General features: G+C 43.0%; 1 long non-coding RNA gene across 3 annotated transcripts in view; it reads left to right on the forward strand.

Moving 5' to 3' along the window:
- LOC310685418 overlaps window positions 1-13387 on the forward strand; it is a 205200-nt gene that overhangs the window by 30572 nt on the left and 161241 nt on the right. The gene's annotated exons all lie outside the window — the stretch shown is intronic.

Consider the following 13387-nt stretch of genomic DNA (forward strand, 5'->3'; position numbering starts at 1 on the left):
TACTTGCCTTGCCCCGGGTGCTGACAACCCACGCTACGCCACTGCAATGCTGGCTGCGTAAAATCGAACGTGTAGATTATTTGCCATTGCAGGAAGGTCAAGGAAGTAACACTAGACCTATGTACTTAGGATAGCTGAGGAAGGCCATCATGAATTGCTTCCTCCATATACTCTGATACTCTTGTTGTTGCCATGCTTCGCAGGTTGAGAGGGTTTTCAGTATTCCAGGCAACTCAGTGTGTGCTTGTATTTCTGTCTTGTTCCCTTTATTGGAAAGTCTATCTATATTTATTGATGCAGAGCCTTAGGGCCCCACAAAGTGAACGAGGACAGGAATTCTGCATTAAGAAATGCAAATTCTTGGCATCTCATCACTTCTGCCTGGTTTTTATGAATATCGCTACAGACCCCCCCAGGGTTGGAGGGTTGGGCATTCTGTTTCCTTCCCCTTTAGCTAAGTTAATCACAAGCAGTCATGACATCTCCCTGCAGAAGTTCAAAGCTAAACATCAATCATTGTGGCTGCAGTTCAGAACCTTTGGTAGAATGAGCAAGAAATTGAGGTCTTGTGGAAATGTGGAATGACAGACCTCTTGCAACTATAAGAAACGCTTGTGGTGTGGTACACAGGGCCTGCTTGCATCACTTTGCTCCTTCATTTGTGTGAGAGAACACTTACACTTTAACTTTCTTCCTAACAACTCGCCAACATTTTATAGAGGCCAGAAATGGTCATTTTCAAAATCAGCATGGCCCTAAATTGTAAAGCACACTTTGGCTGCAATACTATATTCTCTTACCTGGGAGTAAGTTCTTTTGAGCTACTTACTTCTGAGGTGACATGTTGGATTGTGCTGTTAGAGACCTGCAGTGGGCGCTATGTATAATAATCCTGCCTGTCGTCAAGCTGGTACAGTTTCAATGTGGTAAGAGTGAGCCACCTCATGAGAAGAGAAGACTCCCTGGAAAAGACCCTGATGCTGGGAAAGATTGAGGGCACAAGGAGAAGGGGATGACAGAGGACGAGATGGTTGGATAGTGTTCTTGACGCTACCATCATGAGTTTGACCAAACTGTGGGAGGCAGTGGAAGACCGGAGTGCTTGGCGTGCTCTGGTCCATGGGGTCACAAAGAGTCGGACACGACTAAACGACTAAACAACAACAACAGGAGGGAGTTTATACAGACTTCCAATGTACTTCAGTGAATAGAAAATAGCTCAGACCAGATATGTCTTTACTCCTTTGGTTATATAAATATGTATACACCACTATTTATTAAAAAAAATCAGAGTGGTTTACAACAATCATCCATAAAACCATATAAAAAAGTTAAAAGCAGAAGTCAGCTAACGACTATGTAAAGGTGTCCTCTTAATTGCCTCCATAAGGCTGGCAGAATAGAAGTTTTCAGCAGGTGTTTAAAAGTTGAAACAGAAGGCATCTGCTGAATCTCTGTTGGCAGAATATTGTCCTGTACTGGGCCGATGACACTAAAGGCTCAACCACTTCTTGTCCAATGAACGTCACCAGCTAATGAAAATTGATCTGCAGTATAAACTTGGCAGGCTTCCTCAAACTCGGGCCTCCAGATGTTTTGAGACTACAGTTCCCATCATCCCTGACCACTGGTCTTGCTAGCTAGGGATCATGGGAGTTGTAGGGCAAAAACATCTGGAGGGCCGAGTTTGAGGAAGCCTGCTTTAGAGAATCACCTACACACTGGACACAAATTAGAGTCTTGTGTAGTTCTCTTTTTCCCCAGCTGGATTTATGCTGAGGAACTTCTCATTGGGCTAGGCCCCATAGAATATGTGAAAAACCACCACCCTTTTTTTCATTTAGACAAGTTTCCTTTACAAGAATATAGGGTCGTTGTTGTTTTTTTTAAAACCAAACAAAAAACACCAAAGTTTTACTTTCCATTAAATCATATAGTATTTTGCATGCTAGTGCCTCCTGTTAGGGCAAGGTTTCCATTTACATGCTAATGAAGTGCTTTAAGAGGTGGCATGCCAAGTCATCAACAATACAAAAGGGAAGTTAATGGGTATGTCTGGAAGGCTAACAAGAGAGGTGTGCCTATAAGGGAAGGAGTGGGAGTGCAAAAGAGATTCCAAAAGACATCTGCATTTAAATAGGCTAGTTGGAAAGGGGCGCTATGCATTTTGTCAAAAGCTGTTTAGGGGGAGAAAGGAAGAAGTGCATCCTAACCCTGATGTTGCTTAAGGAGATTTTCCCTTTGGTCCAGATCAAGTATCTTTAACCTTCTAGATTCAGGAGCCACTCCAATGGTCAACAAGGACTCACTTGTAGATTTTCACCATATACACCTGCCTTTCTTGTTTTCTGTTCTCTAGATCACACACTAAATGAGGGTGTGCCTCACTTATGGTTCGTGCTGGTTGAAAACCGATGATATAGATTAGTGTTGGGTACTCTCTGTCCTTTGGGCAGGGCTGGTCCACCAGTGAGGCGGGATGAAGCAGCTGCCTTGGGTAGTGGAAGCCCTGTGCTCCCATGAATGACCAGCCTGTCACACCATCTGTGGAGAAGTAGGGCTGGCATCGGCACTGATTTCTGGTGAGATCTCGCTGGAACCTGCTGCTCACCACCATGCAACTTCGGCAACAGGGGCGAAAGGCTGGTGGCAGCAGCAGGGCGTCACTTCCTGTTTTGCCTCAGGTGGTGAAATGGGATGCACCACCCCTGTCTGTGGGCCCAATTAGGCCTGCTAAGTCTCAGCAGTTGGCCTTGCAGGCTGTTTCGGGTGAAACTTTCCTGTTCCTGCTGTCATATAGCGTTAGACTGGGGTGGGGTAGGGGTGGGAATTCAAGCTGCAATGCAAAGGAAGACTCAGAAACACTATCTTTATGTCGCCTATTCTACTTTTACAAGCAAAATTCATCACTTTCAGAATGTGGTGCCTTTTTCTGCTGCCCTGCATGGCAACAGAAAAAAGGAGCCAAATTCAAGCAGGGGGGTGCAAAGGAAAAATTGGGAGCATACTTTAATGTGCACTCTATTCTTCTTTTGCAAACGTGGTGTGAATTTCCAGACACCTGACTTCATAGGACAGTGGTCTGTGGAGAGGTGAGGAATTGGATTCTTCCAGATGCATTCAATCCCCTCTCCTTGGTATAGGCTCATTAATACACACACACACACACACACACACACACCAACTCACCCTTGTATTTGATAGCTTAACATTTCAGAGTAGGCTGCTTGAGAGTCTGCTGTATGACTGTCTATTAAGATGAATGTGGGCTACAGAAGGTTTCAAATTAATTTTCTCAAAAGAGATGAATTTGTCTCTTCCTGCACTGTTCTCTTTAGTTTAGAAAGTAATTCTTGAAATGCCATCTTCTAGACTACGTTTGTCACACACCACCAGCAAAAATGTCTGCAACAATAGCGACTGCTTCAACTCCAAGACTTGAGGTGAATTTGATAACAGGTTAGGGATAAATTGTTTTAAGTGCCAAAAACTATTGCAAATATCCTCTGTCATTTGTGCAAAAACTACTTTCCCCATATACATAGTATAGCCCCCATCCCTCTTCCCCAAACCCTAGTCTGTAAAATTTAAATTGGGTGAATGAAGCTGGCGCATAGCATTGAAGTCACTGTGTATCCAGACTTTTAAGATGGCTGCAGGATGATTCACGCTGGATTGACTATTGCAGAATAGCCCATGCAGTTATAAGATTTCCAGAAGCTGGAAAGGTCTTGTTCTTCTAGGGATCACCATAATTTTTGGGCCATGGGACACATTTGCAAACCAGAGAAACTGTTGTGAGCACAACGTAACACAGAGACCGCAATCTTTTCTCTTGGCTGCTTATATAATTCAAGTCTAATTTCAGCAGGGAGAAGGGCTAGGAAAGGACACTTTGGGTGTCTGGGAAGGTGCATGTGTGCCTGAAGCTGCCATGTCTGCACACTCTGTTCTTATAAACAGCCTCCTGTTTTATAATGCAGGGACTGAAAAGTTGTGGAGGATATATATTGGGGAGAAAACGAATGCACCTTTGAATATGGGAGGTATGTGTTCAGACCCATACCCTGGACAAAATAAAGGGGGTAAAGAATTAAAATAATGGAGAATTTATGGAGTTGTGATATCTTTAAAATCTTTTACAGTCTTTAAAATCTTTTACAGTGGTGGCACTGGCCCTGTGGAACACCCTCCCACCAGATGTCAAAGAGAAAAACAACTATCAGACTTTTAGAAGACATCTGAAGGCAGCCCTGTTTAGGGAAACTTTTAATGTTGATGGATTACTGTATTTTAATATTTTGTTGGAAGCCACCCAGAGTGCCTGGGGAAGCCCAGCCAGATGGGCGGGGTATAAATTATTATTATTATTATTATTATTCAAAAAGCATTTGAGAAAAAATTGTTTAGTGTCTTTGATTCTTGGAAGGGAATGTGACTCCTATAAGGTTTAGAAAATAATGAATGGTTCTCATGTTGCCAAGTCAAAAATGAAAAGCAATGACTTGTCATTGAATAATATGGCTCCCTCATATATTTAATGCATGCTGCTAGATGTAGTTAAGATGGGGCAGCAGAGACCCTCTGGTGGTAGGGATAATCAGAGTTCTACCATTGCAGAGGTGCACTACTATGGCATAAGTGTTTCAACCTGCATTTTTTAACCAGAATGAAATAAAACCAGTTATAAAGAAAGTAATCGGTTGAACACATCTGCAATTTTGGAAATGATACATTGAATAGTCATATTAATTTGGATGAAGAAATGTGGGTCCCCCCATTGTCATTTTCTGTGTAGCCTAAAGGTAGGTAGGTGTGTGTGTGAGAGAGAGAGAGAGAGAGAGAGAGAGAGAGAGAGAGGGAGAAACTTGTCCATACGTGTGCCAGCATTGTTGACATGGGCAATCAGTGTGTGACAGTGGGGCACGAATCAAGGATATAAGCTTACTGCCTGGGAGCGCTGCCATCTAAGAGATTTCTTAATAAAGAAGAGAAGGAACTTTGGAATTCCAGGAAAGGAGAAAAAGGAGAAGCTGCTTTGTGAACCAGGACTGCCACTAGGAAAATGCTAGATGTACAGACCACTATAAATTATTCAAACTCGATTGAGAGAGATGAAAAGGGAACTATTCTGTTGTTCAATATGGTGCAGAAAGCAGAAATGGAACAAAAGTACAGTGCTAAGAAGAAAATGTATTAAAATTATTTATGTCCTGTTGTAGAATCTTGGGTGTACATCTGAAGCGGAATGTCGATTCTGTGGATCAGCTCCCTGCTACTTAACCAATTCCCGACCCACAAGAGAACCTCTCATCTTATTCCATGGCCGCTAGCTTACCCAGTCTCCTTTGGTGAAGTACCTTTTCAGAAGCATTTTGGCAGTCCAAGTACACTATGTGCTTGTAAAATGCAAATTTAAGATACTTAGGAATGACATCGCTCAACTGTGAAAGAAGCTTTGAATCTGAAGATAATGCAGATGAAAATATTGTAACAGAGACCCTAGGAAGCAAAAAAAAAAAAAAGTGAAATAAAATAGCATAGAATTATAATTCAAATTATTACTGACATTTCACATCCAAACAAATCCCCTCCTTAAGACAGAGTAACTATCATTTTCCTTCTTTTCTGGCTCACCCTCCTTCCTCTGCTTCTTGATGCTGCCTTTGAATCTTTTTCTCATTTGCCTATCCTTTTCTGTATCACAGATTTCAATTCTCTCTTTGAGCCACTCTGTCTGCTAAAAAATAGTGCTAGTGAAATAGTAAATGGTCCCATTTAAAATGATGTCTTCTCATTTAGAGGCAATTATTATAGAGGTGAAATGAACTGCAGTTTCAAGCTGTTCACTTGGAGGCTCGGGAAGAGATTCGCCGCCGTTCAGGAGTCCTGCGTTGTATTCCACTATGCATGCAAACTGCCCCATTCAGTTCTGTGGATGGGAAGTTGTGTATTTTGCAGACTTATGTCCTCTAGTACACTCAATGGTCCTTGCAGATGGAGGAACTCAAACAGTGCCCTAGAGTATCCTCCCTGCAGCTGAGTCACGGCCTTGACGCCGATATAGTTTTCCCCCACAGAGCAGCTTTATCCTTATTTTTACAAGTAAAAGCTTAGACAATAAATTATTTGGCAATGTCATCCGGACCCCAACAAGGATACCAGATGCTTGACACATCTGCTTAGTGTCCTACTTTTCTGGAAATTGAGTGAAATTATATTTGAAATTGTTCCAGATGCCGTACATGGAGGCAAGATATAGCTGAGGGGGGGAGGGGGAGAGGATGGTGGAAAGAACTGAGGGAAGCAAATATGAAGAATTCTATACTATTAGCACACAAAAGGAGAGCTAATAAAAAAGATTCTTGCTGTATGTGGAAATGCTATCATTGAAACATGACTTCAGGGAGATGTGACACCTAAACAAATTCTAGCACTCTAAAGAAAAGAGCAGTACCGACCGGGGGTGGGGGGTGGGGGGTGGGGGGAGATATTCAGAGAAACAAGCCTAGCAGTGATGGAGAAAATACATTTTTAATGTAGTGTTGCTCTTCTGATCAGTAATCAGGTGACGGAGCGCCTTGGCTTTGAAGCCACTGGTTTGCAGAAGTTCTGATGAAGTGCTAACTAGGCGAGATTTCCTGGACATGTTGATAACAATGGGTTTTAGATCTCATGAGTCTAGGGCAGGCTCCAGCCCATGGGAGATATTAGGCCCGGCAAGGATCCTTATTTGGTCCATGAGGCTGTTTTCCCCACACGGCAATCACCTGCCCCACACCTGATGTTATATGTGACATCAGGTGGGGGCGGCGGCAAATAAACACATAGCTACAAAAGAACTGTTGGGAGTCTTCAAGTGCTCTCCTGATTGTTTCTTGTAAAGCAGGACTTGCTGACAGTTTCCACTGATTGATTGGCCCAGCCTGCAAATAGGATCAGATGCCCAGGACTAGGGTCTGTTTCCTCACTCCCTTCAGTCTTGTAAATAACTCCACCCCACTCCCAATTATTAGCCCATGACAGCATTTACTGTCTCTGTCATCACCATCACCACTGAGTCCTAAACTGCTTGGTACTTCCTGCTTTCCTTTGAACTTGGCTGCACACAGTTATTTTCTGTGAGTCTGTGCTCTGGTTGGCCCTGGAGAAGTAATGTCTAGGTGGACTTTAGAATTCCTTCTCAGGTACCCTTGCAGAGAGAGCTTGCCCCTCTCTATAGGAAGCACAGGGCATACATTTCAGCACATCTGTTATGTGCAGGATCTGAGACTTGCCTCTTCCGCTTACTATGTATGCGACACCTCTGCTTATGTAGCATTCGCAGTGTGAAATGAGAGCTAAGGTTGAGCCCTCTACCACATAATGGGCTGTTGAGATAAGGACTGAGAGTGGAAGCGTCTTGCTCTCAGATATCCCTTTTCCTTGCTGCCTTGTACGTTATATTGCTGAGAGAGTTCAAGTTTCCAAATGAATCGGAGGCTTCTGCTACACCGGCTTTGCCATATATAAATAACATCAACAAATAAAACTGCCACGGGTTCCTGAGCAGCAAAGTCTTGCTGGAGGATGTTAATGTGTGCGACTACTAAATCAAAGTGTTTTGTGGAATATATTTTAAAAGCCTTGCCTTATGCCTAAATAAAAACCGCTTTTACGAGAAGTTGATCCACGAGGCGCCACCTTTCAACACTGGCCTGTTAAAATATCGAAAATAGTGCTGTGCAGAAGATGCTCCCTCCATTAATCTTGTTTCAGCTCCCTTCTTGTCCTTGATATCCAAAATTACATTTATAAATTATCTGATCTTCACATTTCAAATATGCCCCCTTTGGCACAGCAGATGTAATGAGCAGCCTGCAGTCGCCCGGCCTGTGTTTCCCTTTCCTTAATTGCTCCTGGAATTAAACAAGGAGGTTCTTCCAAGCTTGGTGGTGTTTTTTGAAAAGCAGTTAAAAGACAGCCAGTTCTAATGAGCCAGTGTGTGGACACCAAGATTTCCTCCTCTCTCTTTAGCACCACATTTACGCCCTCCTTCCTGATGGCTCTTGCTGCTTCCTCTTTATCGCCACACAACATCGAGCACTATAGCTCAAATTCATGTTGCAGAGAAAACTCTGCACTATTAGAGGAGAGATTGTCTTCCTTTCCTCTGTGAGGAGTTTTGCTTTATTTCCCTAATGGAGGAGCTGGATGTTGAACTGCTTAAGCCATAACATTTAATTTTCAACTTTTGTCCTTTACAGCCTATTAACTCAGAGGCTGTTTCTCTCTCCCTTTCCTCTTTTTTCAGATGTGAATTGATCTCATTGCGCTCCAGCAAATAAATGGCCCTAGAAGTCCAGAGCATTTCCACATGTATTGAGCTTGTAAATTAGATACTCTTTTCTTTTTTTGAGGGCTCCGTCAACACTAGGATGGAAAGTGTGAGCCTCCTGCAGTTGTGAGAGATTCCAGCCTATATTTTGACTACTGAGGGGCCTTTGATAGTGAAGACACTGTTAGAGTATGCACAATGTACTATAGGGTTGAGTTCCCTCATGTCTGGGGGTGGGATGCGGCCTCTAGGCCTCTCTGTCTGGCCCCTGGGACTCTCCTGAAGCTTGTTCTGAATCAGTCACCTGTGATTCTAGGAGAAGAAAATCCCACTGTGACAGCTGAGATGCCTCAAAACACGCAACTTTTGCTGATGGGACAAGAAATACCCCTTCAGCCAGCCTTAAACCCTGGGAAGGGTAGAGCTACTCAGACAAATACCCAGGATCCAAGTCTCTCAGAGTTTTATACATAAACTTCAATGTTTTAAATTGGGCCTGGTAACATATAGACAGCCAATGCAGATGCCACAGAATAGGTGTTTATATGAGTGCACACTGAAATGCCACTGAGTACTCTGGCAGCAGCATTCTGCACTAGCCGCATTTTCTGAACCATTTTCAAGTGTAGTCCTATGTAGAACACATTACAGTAGTCAAGCTGGGAGGTTACCAGACTGTGTATAACTGTGGCCAGCTTACCCAGATAAACATTTTGCTTCTTAGACAGCCTAATTAGTGGTGATGAGGACAAAAACAAGATCTGGGGTCAGCACAACTGACCTTGGGTGTAAAAATGGAGACCAGGGCTGCATCTACACAGCTATAAAAAAAATGCTCTGAAAATGTTCTGAAAATGTTCGGGGGCGGGCGAGGAGGAACCCGCTTTAAAGCTCACAATGGAAAATTTCCACAGAGTTCCAATTTCAGCTCCACAGCACCCTCTAGTGTCACTTCTTTTTACTAATGTAGCTGAGTCCTAGAGATGGTTGGAGACAGGATTTCAGTAGACGGGATGCACATTTTATCTTTGCATTGCACTTGGTTATTAATAATGTAGCACCAGAGATCCATATTTGCACGCCTGCTGCCGAGAAAGCTGGTCCCTTTCTAATGGCAGCACAGAAGAGAATTCACACACACACACACACACACAAACATTTTCTCTGGAATGAGTACCAGCATCTTTGACCAGGCTGCCTCCCAGCCAGAGGTACTTGCCTCTTTCATTCCACAGGGGGTTACTTTTTAAAAATAATGTGGAGGGAAGGGACGAACAATGGGGTTATCCATGCATGTTCCTGGCAGTGGGTGCCTCCTTCACGTTGTTGTTGTTGTTGTTGTTGTTGTTGTTGTTGTTGTACTTCTCCTCCTCCTCCTTCTCCTCCTCCTCCTCCTCCTTCAATTTATGTATGAGGTCCCTAAGGAGGGGAGAGATGCACTTGGGCAGAGAGAAAGAGAGAGAGAGGGAGCTACATGTGTGTGGCTGTGTATAGGCGAAGTGTGTGAGTGAGAGAGACGAGATGCATGTGTGTCTGCGATCTGTATGTGTACAATGTGTGCATTTGTGTGCTGTGCGCATGCAAGAGAGAATGTGGTTGGCTTCTGTGTAATTTTTCCCTGCAGTTTGAAAGCACGTCAAATTGCAGGTAGATAAATAGGTACCGCTACAGCGGGAAGGTAAATGGCGTTTCCGTGTGCTGCTCTGGTTTGCCAGAAGTGGCTTAGTCCTGCTGGCCACATGACCCAGAGCTGTACGCCAGCTCCCTCGGCCAATAAAGCGAGATGAGCGCCGCAACCCCAGAGTCGGTCACGACTGGACCTAATGATCAGGGGTCCCTTTACCTTTACCTTTTACCAAGGTGTGTTCTACCTTCTCTTGTTGGTAGACAGCAACAGCATTGCATGTGTTCTGTTACTGTTTATTTATATGCCCCATTTAAGCTCAGTGTGTAGAAAATCAATAGTGTGTGATTCCCAGAAACAGGGCCAGCAGGACATAGCGCTCACCCCATGGTAACCATGAGGTGGGTGGGGGCAAGCAGCAATGCTCCAATTCGCTCTAAATTTGTGCTAGGCCATGCCCTCTATAACAGACACTGGTAATTTTGTGACTGGTCCCCTTTGCACTAGTTGTAATTTTTAATTCTCTACAACTCAAAATAATAAAACGTCATAAGCTGTTAAACATTTTTATTTTTATTATGTATTTGTTATTTTTACCATCTTTTTTAAAAAATTAAAAGCTCCTCACAAATTCAACAGAGGGAAGTGGGTTCAGGAAGAGGAGAGGGATGGAAGAGGCATTTTACAATTTATCAAAGTATGAGTGCCAGCACCTTGTTTTTTTGGTGATGTATAAATGTATGGTTTATGCATCATTTCAGATATGGAAGATGTGCTTTAGAAACCTCCGTAGGAAATCCTGTGGATAGTAGCATGCTGTAAATTCTATCAGGGCAAGCAGAAAGAACATACTTTGGCCTTTATCTAAGAAATAATGTTGAAAGCACTGCTTTCTTTCATTGATAAGGATGCTGCTAGGACACAACAAAGTCAAGGTATATTTTTTTTTAATGGTTATGTAATTCAATATCTGCTTCCGATTTGGAGGAGAAAGGATAACAGAAAATCAGTGAAGCTTGCTGGTAGTTAAAGTTTTATCTACTGAAATTTTATCTAAATGAAAATTGTGAAGGATAGCATAGCAACCTCTACAGCTTCCCTTGGTTAAGAGACTTGGCTTCTAAATCCATAGCTGTTTTATTAATCCCCAGTCATTTTTGTTACAAGTGACAAATCCTTGTCAAGTGACCAGACATTAGTGGAGTACTGATTGTGTTCAGTGAATAGATGAATATGGTTGTGGGAGGCGTCTCTGGTAAGCCACTCTGTCTAGTGCATCTCACAAAACCATTGTGAAGCAAAATTGCCACCCTGAGCTCTTAGAAATGTCTGTCACCTTGGGCATAGCAGTATGCTGCTACCTCAATTTCCCTGTCTCTTTAATGGGGATAATTAAAGAGGGCAGAAGAAGATAGCATTCATTGTATAGGCAAGCATTTTTTTGTGGTCAGCCCACAGAACATGGCTGTCAGTAGGTCTTCCAGAAGCAGCTCACAGAGAGCTGACCATGATGAATGCCAGAAAGCAGGAAATGTAGGATTTTGCAAAACTAGGTAGAGGGAAAGGATGGCAGTGGGAAAATTGGCTTGAATATCAGGGGCCACACAAGAGACTCACAAGGCTTTTTTCTGGTTTTATTGTAATATTGTTATTTTAATTCATTCTTGAGTGACTTCACCCACAAGCTGCTGAAGGGTGGGCTAAGAATCGACCGATAAATAAATAAAGATGGCAGATGGTCTCCTGATAGCTAAAACTCTTTTTTCCCTCTCTTTAAAAATTAGATGCCCATTATACTTGGGTAAAGATACACCCTTCTGGCAGAACAGTAGGGCACAGAGAAGGCAAAAGTACACTTTGCAGTTTTGAAAAGCCCATAGAGTTGAGAGTTTCTAATTGAAGCTGAGCTGCAGCTGTGGGGGCAGATGGGGAGCCATGCTAGTTTCTCTCTGGGGATCTGATACAGCATTGGTGAATTTACTGGCGGTGTGCGTTTGCTTCTCCTCTGCTTGTATCTGCAAATAAAGCAAATATTACAAAAGCACCATACAGTGTGTAGCAGTGCACCTGATCATTTTTACGAACCAGGGAGGTTTGGTCGGCGCCTTTATTATATACACCTTTAGGTGCCAGGGGAAAATGTTCCCTTTTAAATGTATTTGTGGGAAGGGGTGGGGAAGTTATTGGGGTTTTTTCTTGTTGTTGTTGCTTTATTATACATTTTGTGTTTTTAATCTTGTATTTTTATGTTGTGAACCGCCCTGAGATCGACTGATGAAGGGCAGTATAAAAAGGTAAAGGGACCCCTGACCATTAGGTCCAGTCGTGACCGACTCTGGGGTTGTGGCGCTCATTTCGCTTTATTGGCCGAGGGAGCCGGCGTACAGCTTCTGGGTCATGTGGCCAGCATGACTAAGCCGCTTCTGGCGAACCAGAGCAGCGCACGAAAACGCCATTTACCTTCCCGCCGGAGCGGTACTTATTTATCTACTTGCACTTTGACGTGCTTTCGAACTGCTAGGTTGGCAGGAGCAGGGACTGAGCAACGGGAGCTCACCCCATCGTGGGGATTCGAACCGCCGACCTTCTGATTGGCAAGTCCTAGGCTCTGTGGTTTAACCCACAGTGCCACCCATGTCCCACCAAGGGCAGTATACAAATTTAATAAATAAAACTAAATAAATAAAATAAAAATCCAGTAGGAAGATTGTACTAGATGGTAAGACCACTGGCTGCCTTACTATATAAGGATAGATTATGGTAGGAAAAGAAAAATTGGCCATTTCCTATTCCTGCCAAGAGAGCTGCAGTTGAGCTGCAGCTCCCATCAGCACTGATCATTGACTATGCTGGTTGCAGCTGATGAAGTAGAGTTGGAGTGCAACATTTTGAGGTTCACAGGTTAGCTGCTCATCCTGTTTTAATATCTCATGAGCAGTGATTTCAGACTGTGTTAACATTTGGGTAAAGCTTTTATGTCTAATTCGTGGGTAGAAGTTACACTGCTTTCATCTGCTCTGCTGTCTCTGCTTTCATCTGCTCTGCGACTCAACATGGATATGTTCCAGTTCCTTGCCTCTGACATGAATCGTGTATTGCCTGAACTTTAGGGCAGATTTGTCCCATTTGCAGTTTTGGATCTCTCTGCTTTAAAAAAACATTTTAATTTTTTTTATTAAGGGATCTCTGTACTTTTATGTAGTGAAGATATTATACTTTCCCTAGGGTTGCCATATTTCAAAAAGTAAAAACCAGGACACCCCAAAAGTTGTTTGGCTTTTTAAAGGAAATCCCCAAAATTGTTGAGGTTCAAAAACACCAAAAAACAAACAAACATGAGAAGATGTCATTGAATTCCTGGCATATTGGTGAGCAGCAGATAAAGCGTGTGAAATATCTCCTAAGCATCTGGTTGTTTTATTTGGGGCCTTATAAGCTGGCATTCT

Source organism: Podarcis tiliguerta (assembly GCF_965153285.1).
Source record: "Podarcis tiliguerta genome assembly, chromosome: 9".
Classification (NCBI taxonomy): domain Eukaryota; kingdom Metazoa; phylum Chordata; class Lepidosauria; order Squamata; family Lacertidae; genus Podarcis; species Podarcis tiliguerta.